Here is an 11,858-nt window from a genome sequence, read left to right as displayed (position 1 = left end):
CGAGGAGAGCTGTCTGCGGCAGGTTGCAGGCGAGTAATACTGGTCATTTTCCCGAGGGTGAGCGAAGCCCTTTGGTCCCCCAACGGTTGTTGAGAGAGCTGAAAAAGCGTTGCTATACGGGCGGCTGGCGACGGCGAGTACTGCTGCAGAGGGTATGCGTTGACGGCGTCATAATAACGATGAGAGGCGGAAGGGGGGGTGGGGAGGCGGGAGGAGCGAGTCACTCCGGGGTCACCAATGTGACGGTGCCGAGTGAGGGTTGTGAACTCAAAGGCAGGAACCAAATCAACTGAGTTATTTATTAAGGAACACTCTCCTTTATATACAAAACATCAAGGCAACAGGAAAATACATGTTCGAGAAAGTGACAACATTACAGAGGAAAACCAGACATGAATTTTCATGTTCGTTTTAGTGCGAGGGAAGAGCGAAGATACAAGCATAATATATACAAAAGGAATTATGTACAATTGTGTGACACACGGTTGGTACATGGCTCCCCCTCTAAAAATGACATACTGAACATGTTAAATAGGTGCCCTGAATCTGGAGAGGTAGTAGTAAAAACTGCGCCGATTAGCGGCAGTGAGTGGCTGTAAAAGTCGATGGTTGGGGTGCGAGCGAGTGGTGGATGATGGGTGGCTGTGTTGCCGCTCCGGCTCGTCACGGGGTAGGTGAGTGTTTCCTACTGCATTCAAAGGCGTGTGTTTCCTACGGCATTCATAGGCGTGTCCTACGGCATCCATAGGTGAGTGTGTCCTACGGCATCCATAGGTGAGTGTGTCCTACGGCATTCATAGGCCTACGGCGTTCATAGGCGTGTATGTCCTACGGCATTCATAGGCGTGTATGTCCTACAGCATTCACGTCAGCATCGGTTGAAGTTGAATAGGTGTCCTCTTCGTCACGAGTGGAGGCGTTGATGGAGGTTTTGAAGGTCATGAGATGGCTGTCCATAAGGGCACAAAGTAGGTTCATCTCACGAGGAGAGCTGTCTGCGGCAGGTTGCAGGCGAGTAATACTGGTCATATACAAAAGGAATTATGTACAATTGTGTGACACGCGGTTGGTACAACTGAATAGAAAGAAGCTAGCATTCATTTATCTATCCAGATATCTATCTATTGTTCTTCTTTTGGTACATAAGCCTATCTTTCCTTCTCTGTTTTTGCCTATTTTTATTCCTTTAACTCATTTTATTAACTCTAAAAAAGGGGAGTTCAAAGAGACCTCCAGGACCCCACAAACACAAGGTCATAAAATAGGTCAGCCTGATCAGATTGATCCTGAATGGGCCGACCCTAAAATCTCCCTTACTAACAGGAGCAATAAGATTAGACGTTGGCTGAGAGAGAGAGAGAGAGAGAGAGAGAGAGAGAGAGAGAGAGAGAGGTCATTCGAAGAACATTGAAAACAAAATCTGGAGATTGTCAACCAAGAAAAAATAAAAGTATTCTATGTTTGTTTGGTTTGTGTTGTGAAGGGGGAGAGTGACAGGGGTAGACAGACAGATAGACGGTATGAAAAAGAAGGATTACTGGCAATATCTATGTGTGGCTAAGAGACGGAGGGAGATAGGGGAGAAAAGAGAGACGAAGAGTTGTTTTTTCTATGACACTGCAATTTTAACATTAAGAATTGCCATTGCTAAAACCCACATTTGTATTTTCAATATGATTACGCTATTTCAAAGAATAAAGTAAGTCTAAACCCTCCTGAAGGCTTCCCGTTATCCAGTTGCAAATTTCTTTTTTTTTAGATATGAAAATCTAAGTATTTAAAAAAAGCGATCAAAATGTTTAACAGTAACAACACATAATACTTTGAGAAATTATATTCGTTTTTTTACTTGATATGAAAACTTCAAGAAGTTTGAATACGTGGAAAAACGACCAAAATATTTATCAGAAACAACAGATAATACTAGGAGAAATATTTTTCGTTTTCCAACTTGGTATCGATGGAACAAATCCTGTTGCATATCAAGGAAAAATAAAAAAATAACTGTTTTCAGAAATATGAAAGAATTAAATAAGATAATTAAAAGACAATAGCATTCTTTTTAAATCCAATCTATCGTATTTCCAAGAGGATAAATGATATAATGTTTGTAGCTTATAAGCACCGTGAACCAAAAATATATTGTCACAAATATTTCCTACCTTTTAAAATTAAATAACTTATTTCATCATTTGATATTTTCATTGAATTATCTTAACACATTTCCTTCAAAGGAAATTTTAATCGGCATTAGGAAAATTACATATTTTATTCAAATTTTCAATATTCTTTTAGTATATTATCAGCGGATACTTCCCAAATTAAAATACAGATTAATATTTAAGATTTATATATAGTTTTTTTAATATATTTACAGGTTGTGATGGCCGATGGGGTAACGTCCCTGACTGGTGGATGCCAGACTAGGGTTCGATTCCCGCTCAAACTCGTCAGTTTCTTTGGTCGCTGCACCTTCACCATCCTTGTGAGCTGAGGATGAGAGGTTTGGGGAACCCTATAAGTCTATCTGCTGAATCATCAGAAGGCAATACCTGGTCCTTCTTGACCCTAGTTTGGGTGGAGATGGGACTTGGACGCTGATCATATGAATATATGGTCAGTCTCTAGGGCATTGTCCTGCTTGACAGAGCAATGTCTCTGTCTGTTGCCTCTGGCATTCATGAGGAACTTTTAAACTTTTCAACCTTTAAACGGACAATTCAGAGAGAATAAGGAATATATTTTCAATATTCTTTTAGTGTATGACCACGATAATAAAACAACCAATCCTGATATAGTAAAATAAAAAAAATCTACATCCTAATATATATCCGTCCAACTTTTCTGATTTTATACATTACCAGCAAATATCTCCCATTCCTTCCCATAATCCTTTTATTTTTCATCCTCCTTTTCTCCCTTAACAAGAAGATCTCTCGCATTCGCTCAGTCCACATCTTTATTGGCGACCATTTATACTCCCAGCGATGGCTGCCATCTCCGCTTTTTCTCTGTCGGCTGTTTTCGATCTGCGATTTGTTGCTCTCGGCCAGCGACCGACAGGAAGTAACAGCCATGTTGGAATAATATATGTAGGATCATTCTCAAGTCGTTCGGGCGACGACTTGTAGGGATTTGATTGGCGCTCTGTTTGTCTGTTTATATATCTGTCTTTATATCAACAAACACATGCGCACATATACATACTCGATTCATGTAGACATTCATATAAATATATATCTTCTACTCCTAACATTCAGTCACATACGCGCACACACATATATACACACATACAGTCTATTTATATATATATATATATATATATATATATATATATATATATATATATATATATATATATATATATATATATATATATATATATCTATATCTATCTATCTATCTATATATATATATATATATATATATATATATATATATATATATATATATATATATATATATATATATATATATATATATATATATATACAATAATAATAATAATAATAATAATAATAATATGGAATAGAATCTGAAAAGATGACTTTTTCAAATATGAATAGAAAAAAAAGTGAATATTCCGAGGTAGACGTAAAGATGAAAGTTTTTTCTGCAGCCTCTTTTGTGCTTTTTAGAGGAAACTCTTTTACCTATTAGAGGTTGAAGGCGAAGCTAGGAGGATAATCCTCCTTAGGACCCGTGTGTTAGGACATAAGGTCTTTTTAGAAGACATCCTTTTAGGTGTGCTCTCAAACATCTTCGTATTTTAAGAAAAGAAAAATCCTTTGGAATTAAATGGTTTTGTTTGATCCTTGGCATTTTACATCCGGGAAATCATTGGAATATTTTGAATTTCATTTCTATAAAGTTTATTTCATACATATTTCTTGAACTTAGGTACAGGCAACTACCATGCATATGTGTGTACTCATAATTTGCTCACAGCCTGATTCAGAAAGAAATTCAAAAGCTGTTAAGCTATGGCGTTCAGTTGAAGAAACAGAATCTAACCACTCCCAATGGTGAACACTGAAATTACCATTAAGCAAAAAAAAGAGGCCTTTCTATTATCTTGTATCTTAGTCAGGGTGGTAAGTGTACCAACCGTGTGTCACACGATCGTACATAGCTCATTTTGTGTATATATTATGCTTGTATCTTTGCTCTTCCCTCGCACTAAAAAGAACCAGAATAAACATGTCTGCTTTTTTCATCTGTAACAGTGTCTGTTTTTCGAACATGAAATTTCTTGTTGCTTTGAGCTTTTGTATATAAAGGAGAATGTTCTATAATAAACTCATTCAGTTGCTTTCAACCTGCCTTTGGGTCACAACCTTCCCTCGTCCCGTCACATTGGTGACCCCGGAAGTCGACTCGCTCCTCCCGGCTTCCACCCCCCTTCGCCCCCTCCATCGTTGGTACTATGGCGGACTCTACGGAAGTTGGCGCTGCGGCTGCCCCATTGAAACTTTCATCGTTTGCCAGCGGAGAGGCGTTTGCTTGGTTTCAGCACGCAGAAGTCCAGTTTCGCATCAAGGGCGTGACTCGCTCAACCACCAAAGCAGATTATGTTCTCGCGGCGATACCCGAGGACACCTTCCCAGAAATATCCGACTGGCTTTGTGAACAATGAGACACCCCAATAGCATATGACGCCCTCAAAACATACCTTCGGCAGCAGTACTCGCCGTCGCCAGCCGCATGTATAGCAAAGCTTTTTAAGCTCTCGCAACAACCGTTGGGGGACCAAAGGGCTTCGCTTGCCCTCAGGGAAATGACCACTATCGCTCGCCTTCAACCTGCCGCAGACGACTCTCCTCGTGAGGTGAACCTACTTCGTGTCCTTTGGATACGCCGTTTACCCGGACCTATACACGCTGCCATACCTGACGTCGATAGTTTACCCATAAAGGACTTGATGACCAAAGCCGACGCCCTTGTGGACAGCTACTTCAAGACCTCCATCAATGCCTCCACCCCTGAGGAAGAGGATGCCTATTCAACGTTAACTGAAGCTGACGTGAATGCCGTAGGACATACACGCCTACCCCGTGATGTGCAGAAGCAGCGACAAAGCCACCCACCACCCACCAATCGCTCGCACCCCAACCAACGACTTCTACAGCCACTTACTACCTCCCATCCGCCGCAGTTTTGCTACTACCACTTCAGATTCGGGGCAACCGCGAAGAAATGTGCCAAGGATTGTCAGAGGCCAAAAAAACGTGTAAGTAGGCCATCGCTCGTGGCGGTGGCCTCCTGTGTTTCTAATCTTTTCTTTTTACATGATGCAGGAACGGGCGTGCGATTTTTGGTAGACACGGGTGCTTGTCGTTCTCTTTTGCCAAGGGAACTCTTCAGGACATGACGTAGTCTATCTACATCTGCCGACACCCGCTTGGTAGCTGCCAACGGATCTGCGATACCCACCTACGGTTACGAGAACCTCACATTATCGTTCGGAAACGGTAAATTTAATTGGAAGTTTCTCGTTGCTGACGTCACATTGCCAAACCTAGGTGCGGATTTCCTTTCTCATTTCCACCTTCTGGTCGATGTCGCCCACCGACGATTGGCCAACGCAGACTCGTACTTGTCGACACCGCTTCAACCCGCCCCCTCTAACCTCGCTCTCCACATCAGCGCACCCACGGATGCCTACGCCCACCTCCTCACGTCTTACCCGGAAGTTTTCCGTCCAGAACTTCGCCAAACGCCCACGGTTCCTGCCAAGCACGGTATTTATCACCATATCAAAACGACGGGACCTCCATTCTTTGCAAAATTCAGACATCTGGCACCGGAAAGATTGGCAACCGCCAAACAGACGTTCGCCAAAATGGAGGAAATGGGCCTTTGCCAAAAGGCCTCTAGCCCATGGTCGTCACCCTTACACATCGTTCTGAAGAAAGATGGCTCCCTCCGTCTGTGCGGGGCTTACAGGCGCCTGAACATGCAAACAGAACGGGATCACTACCCCCTCCCAAACATTGCCGACGTGACCTCCTACCTGCATAAAGCGAAGGTTTTCTCTACGCTCAACCTCCTGAAGGGGTATTATCAGGTGCCTATGAACCCAGAAGACATCCCCAAGACTGCCATCACCACTCCGTTTGGTACATACACCTTCAATTACTCCTGTTTTGGCCTTCATAATGCTGGGGCCACGTTTCAACGTCTCATGGATGGCATCTTAGGGGACCTCCCTTTCTGTGTATGTTATGTGGACGACATACTTGTGTTCTCCTCCCCAAAAGAGGAACACCTCCGTCACCTGCGCATCGTGCTCAACCGCCTGCAACAAAACGGCCTTGTAGTCTGTTACGACAAGTGTACCTTTGGCGCCAACGAAGTGTCGTTCTTAGGGCACCGCATCACTCCTGAAGGAGTCCATCCCCTCCCTGAGAAGGTAGCAGCCGTTCAGGACTTCCCCACGCCCTCGACCGTCAAAGCTCTGTAGGAATTCTTGGGCATGATCAACTATTATCACCGTTTTCTGCCAGCCATTGCCGCCACTCTTGCTCTTCTCTACACCTCCTTCAAGGGCAAGCCAGTGTCGTCGCTATTGGTGCAGTACTCAAACAGGTGGTCAACGGCTCACCCCGCCCATTGGCCTTCTTCAGCAGAAAACTGTCCAAGGCAGAATCGGGTTATTCTACCTTCGATCGAGAATTGCTGGCGGTGCACTTGGCTATCCGTCACTTTCGCCATTTCTTAGAAGGTACGCCCTTCGTCATTCGCACAGACCACATGCCTCTGGTGCACGCCTTCACTCGACAGTCTGACGCCTGGTCCGCCCGTCAACGCCGACATCGCTCCGCCGTGGCTGAATACAATTGCACCCTTCAATACGTCCTGGGAAGATGAATCCTGTTGCCGATGCCCTGTTAAGAAACACGTTGGCTGCCGTTCAACTGGGGTTGGATTACATCGCCCTGGCTGAAGCCCAATGACAGGATCCAGAGTATCAAGCATGTAGGACATCCTGCACGTCACTCCGTTGGGAAGACTTCCCCCTCGAAGACTCCAACACCACCCTCCTCTGTGACGTCAGTACTGGTAGACCGCGACCTTGGATTACTGCTCCCATGCTCCGGCAGGTGTTTGATTTTATTCACGACCTTTCACATCCCTCGTGCCGTTCTACTGCACAGCTGCTGAAGGTGAAGTTCATTTGCACGGCATTTCTAAGGATGCTAAGGATTGGGTCTACGCCTGTACCTCTTGCCAAACTTCCAAAGTACAGCGTTGTTTCGCACACATTCACGTCGACGTTGTAGGCCCCCTACCCACATCACAAGGACATCGTTACCTGTTTACCGTCATCGACCGCTCCACTTGTTGGCCTGAAGCCATTCCAATGGAAACTGCAACGTCCGCCTCATGTACATCTGCCTTACTCTCAGGATGGATTGCAAGATTCGGTATTCCTGATCATATTACTTCTGACAGGGGTACCACTTTCACCTCTCAATTGTGGACATCATTAGCGAATTTCCTGGGCATCACCCTACATCAGACAATGGCCTACAACCCAGCTGCCAATGGAATGGTTGAATGTTTTCATCGCACCCTCAAAGCAGCTTTGATGTCCCACTGCAAGGATTCAAACTGGTTTACTCAGCTTCCCTGGGTCCTCCTGGGACTAAGGACCACTCCTAAAGACGCCCTCGACGTCTCTGCAGCTGAAATGCCGAATTTTTTCCTTCTACAACCTCCTCCGACGATCTCCAGCGCATTCGTCACGTCGTGAGAAAATTTACTCCATGCCGCCAGACTTACAAGCCCCCAGAAAAGCATCACATACCAACAGACTTGCACTCTGCAATGCACGTCTTCCTGCGCAATGACACTAGCAAGCCACCGCTAACACGCCCTTACATGGGCCCTTTCCTTGTGATACGACGCAGTCCGAAAGCATTCCTACTAAAAATTCGTGGCCAAGAAGACTGGGTCTCCATTGATCAATTAAAACCTGCTTATCTCCTCCAAGAGGACCCTCCTACAGTTCGCCTCTCTAGATCAGGGCGCCCTATTTAACATGTACAGTATGTCATTTTTGGGGGGGAGCCATGTACCAACCGTGTGTCACACGATCGTACATAGTTCATTTTGTGTATGTATTATGCTTATATTTTCGCTCTACCCTCGTACTAAAAAGAACCAGAATAAACATGTCTGCTTTTTTCATCTGTTACAGTGTCTGTTTTTCGAACATGAAATTTCTTGTCGCTTTGAGCTTTTGTATATAAAGGAGAGTGTTCTATAATAAACTCACTCAGTTGCTTTCAACCTGCCTTTGGGTCACAACCTTCTCTCGGCCCGTCACATAAGAATAAGATGGAAGACAGAATCATCCAAGTCTGGATTCTGATAGGTGGAACAAAAAAGTTATGAAACCTTCCACAAATATTCATAACTTTAATTTCATGACCTCTGCATTTATAACAAGACTCATGAGAAGCAGGATACTTAGTCCTAATATACACTGCCATCCCAGTGAGTTGGGTTTAGAAGAGAAAGTAAAAAATACCATGATAGAGTGTTTGTGATGTAACATTCTCGCCAGAGCAATTAGCCAGCGATAGGTGACCAAAGTAGAATCAAAAAGTTGAAAATTCAACAGGAAATTAAAAATTCAATGAAATAATAACGCTGCGTTTCTTAGTTCTTCTGATCACACGAAAGCCAACTTCACAAGATGATGCTACACACACTAAAACATACATATGTATAAAAGTTTAGAATTTTTCACGAGCCTCTATATCCAAACTCGAGAAATGTTTCAGTTTTTTATAAAAATAAACTGCTTTTGAATCTGATTAACATATAGAATGAGTTTTAATTCAAAGTAAGATTCAAATAAACACATCCAAACTGAGTGTAGGTAAGTCAGTTGAAGCAACGTGTCTCCGGCCCGTTTGTTAATATGATTTAAAGGCAAATGTTTTCACTGCGATGTACATTTTTTTTTTATCATCACCTCTATTTATAATGTTTTGTGGAAAGCGTACTAATGGATCGCTCCTAAAAAGTGTTACCACTTTTCTATATTTATTTTTAAAAGATGTGATAGACTATTCACTTTCGTCGAAATTAAAAAGCTTTGTAGACCGCAATTTAAGCAAGTATAGTGTCGACTGACTTCTTTTGTTTATTTATTTTCTATTCTATACTTTTTGGACATTTAAAGAGACAAGAGGTAATAAAGAAATATATTTTCAGATGAATATAGTAAAGGCATATCATTAATGTTAAGTTTAGACATAATAACATTTAGAAGGTTGTTTGATGATAATGATAAACAAATGTGTATATTGAACATTGATGAGCATTAGGATATATGGATTTTCCATTTTGAATTCTTATTAGTTTTTCTATTTTCATCTTTCTTTTAATCTTTTTATTCGTTGTTTTTCGATACCTTTGAGATCTGTCTGAACTGAGTTTTAAAGGATTTTCAGTTAACAAATATAAAACCTAGTAAATCAGGTACTTCTAAAAGATAGATATTAAGTGTAAAATATTTTCTTATTAAGATTAAAAAAACAAAAAATCTACTAACCACCAAGAAGAGTTGTCTTTAAGCAAGAGAAAATTAATTGTAAGTAATTCTCTCATTATTTCAGAACCTTCTTTTACATGAAGTTTACCGGTCTTGAAGAATTCGGCATCAAAAGGATCTTTTTAAGTACAATCTTTTTATTCGACCTAGCTTTGATATTTCCTCCTTATTAGTAAGATTAAATCAACGTGTACATGTATAGATATGTTGGTTGTAAGTTAGAGATTTTAACAAAGGTCAGTATAGTATCTATAATGGGTATATGTTACATAGGCTATTTAGTGTATATCCTAATACATGAGTAAAAAATAAAAAGCAAGTCGCTTTATTTTGACTTATCAAATTTATAAATGTAACAAGAAAGCAAAAAATGGAAATCATTTTATTATGAAATTTGGTTCCCTAAACATCCCTGGAAAAGAAATTTTATTTCCAAGCGACGGAATGCAAATATAATAAAAAAGAGCAGATACCTGGACAAGAAGCATAATCTTCAAGGGAAAAGGAAAATATATTTGAATCTATTTTCCTCACATCCCAAATTGATGCCGGATTCAAAAAATGGAAGGAAAATTCTTATAAGGTTCCGATGCTGCATCTGATTCAGTTCTTCAGTGTCCCTGAGCCAAGGTACCAGCCACCCATTGAGATACTACCCCTAGAGAATTGGCTCCCTTGACTGGCTAGATAGTACTATACTTGATCCTTGTCTTACAGTTCATTTTGGCTTTGCCTACACATACATCGAATAGTGTGGCCTATTCTTTACACATTCTACTCTTTCTTCCACCTGACAATACTTACGATAATCGAAAAATTCTCCTTCACTCAAGGGGTTAACTACAACGCTCTGATTGTTCACTGGCTAGAAGAGACTCTTTAGCTATGGTAAGTAGTCCTATTAGTCGAACGATATCTCCTAGGTGGTACAGTATTAAAGAATTCCTGAAAAGTGGGAAGGTACTCCATGTCATCTTCCTATTGGTCACACTCAGTTGAGACAAGGTTTTGATAACTGGCCAACACAAGCCATATTGCTAAGTCTGTTTGGTACCCATTAAAGTAACGGTAGGTCTAGTTCCCTAAATTTACAGAGGCGTCCAACTTTTCTCTCCTCTTTTCAATGAAATATTATTTTCATGCTTTGCTTACAATAGTTGCTCTTAAATGACTCAATTTTTCTTCTCGTTAAGTTTCAAGTGGGAGCCTTTGTGTGAAGGATTCTGTTGGTAGAAGTGTTAATAAGGGATCACTATATATATATATATATATATATATATATATATATATATATATATATATATATATATATATATATATATATATACATGTGTGTGTTTATGTATATATTATACATATATGTATGTATGTATATATATATATATATATATATATATATATATATATATATATATATATATATATATGTGTGTGTGTGTGTGTGTGCTTGTGTGTATATATGTAGATTATGCATGTCGGGGCATGTGCATAAATGCTCCTGCATGTGCGCTGGCAAATACACGACCAATTAAACAGTTTTTCACATCCAATTCTGTGATCGCATAATCCACGATGTCTAAAAAAGCTCAGAAAAGTAGTTGCTTAATGTCCTGTAGTCTTCTAAGGGGAATTCCTCCCTCCTCACTTTGACCTATTAAAGGTCTAACGGTCCTCCTTGAGACCCGAGTGTTAGCCTAGGAAGCTTTTTGTAAGGAGTCCTTTTAAACTCATCCTCAAAGATGTTCGTCTCTCAGAGGAAAAAAAAATCATTGAAATGGAATGATTTCGTTTGATCTCCAAGTTTTATTTCGTGTTTTATTTTTCTGGAAAAATTTCCGAATTATTTTTCTTTTTTCATACAATGCTAAAGTATGTCCAATTATGTTAAGGAGGATTTCTTTTAGTCTGGTTAGATCAGCGAAATATATTCATTATATATATATATATATATATATATATATATATATATATATATATATATATATATATATATATACATATGATGTATATATACATGTATATATATATATATATATATATATATATATATACTGTATATATTTATATGTACATATATATACTGTATATATATACATATATGTATATATATATATATATATATATATATATATATATATATATATATATACTGTATATATATATATATTGTATATATCATATATATTTTTAACAGTGATAGTTTTAGAAAATCATTAGTTTTTAAAGAGTGGTCTAAACAAATTTTCTGTGTTTAGACCTTTTGTTTTATTCTTAATGTATTTGTATATAA

This window comes from Palaemon carinicauda, chromosome 11, assembly GCF_036898095.1.
Source record: "Palaemon carinicauda isolate YSFRI2023 chromosome 11, ASM3689809v2, whole genome shotgun sequence".
Taxonomy (NCBI): domain Eukaryota; kingdom Metazoa; phylum Arthropoda; class Malacostraca; order Decapoda; family Palaemonidae; genus Palaemon; species Palaemon carinicauda.
This window is presented reverse-complemented; position numbering follows the sequence as displayed.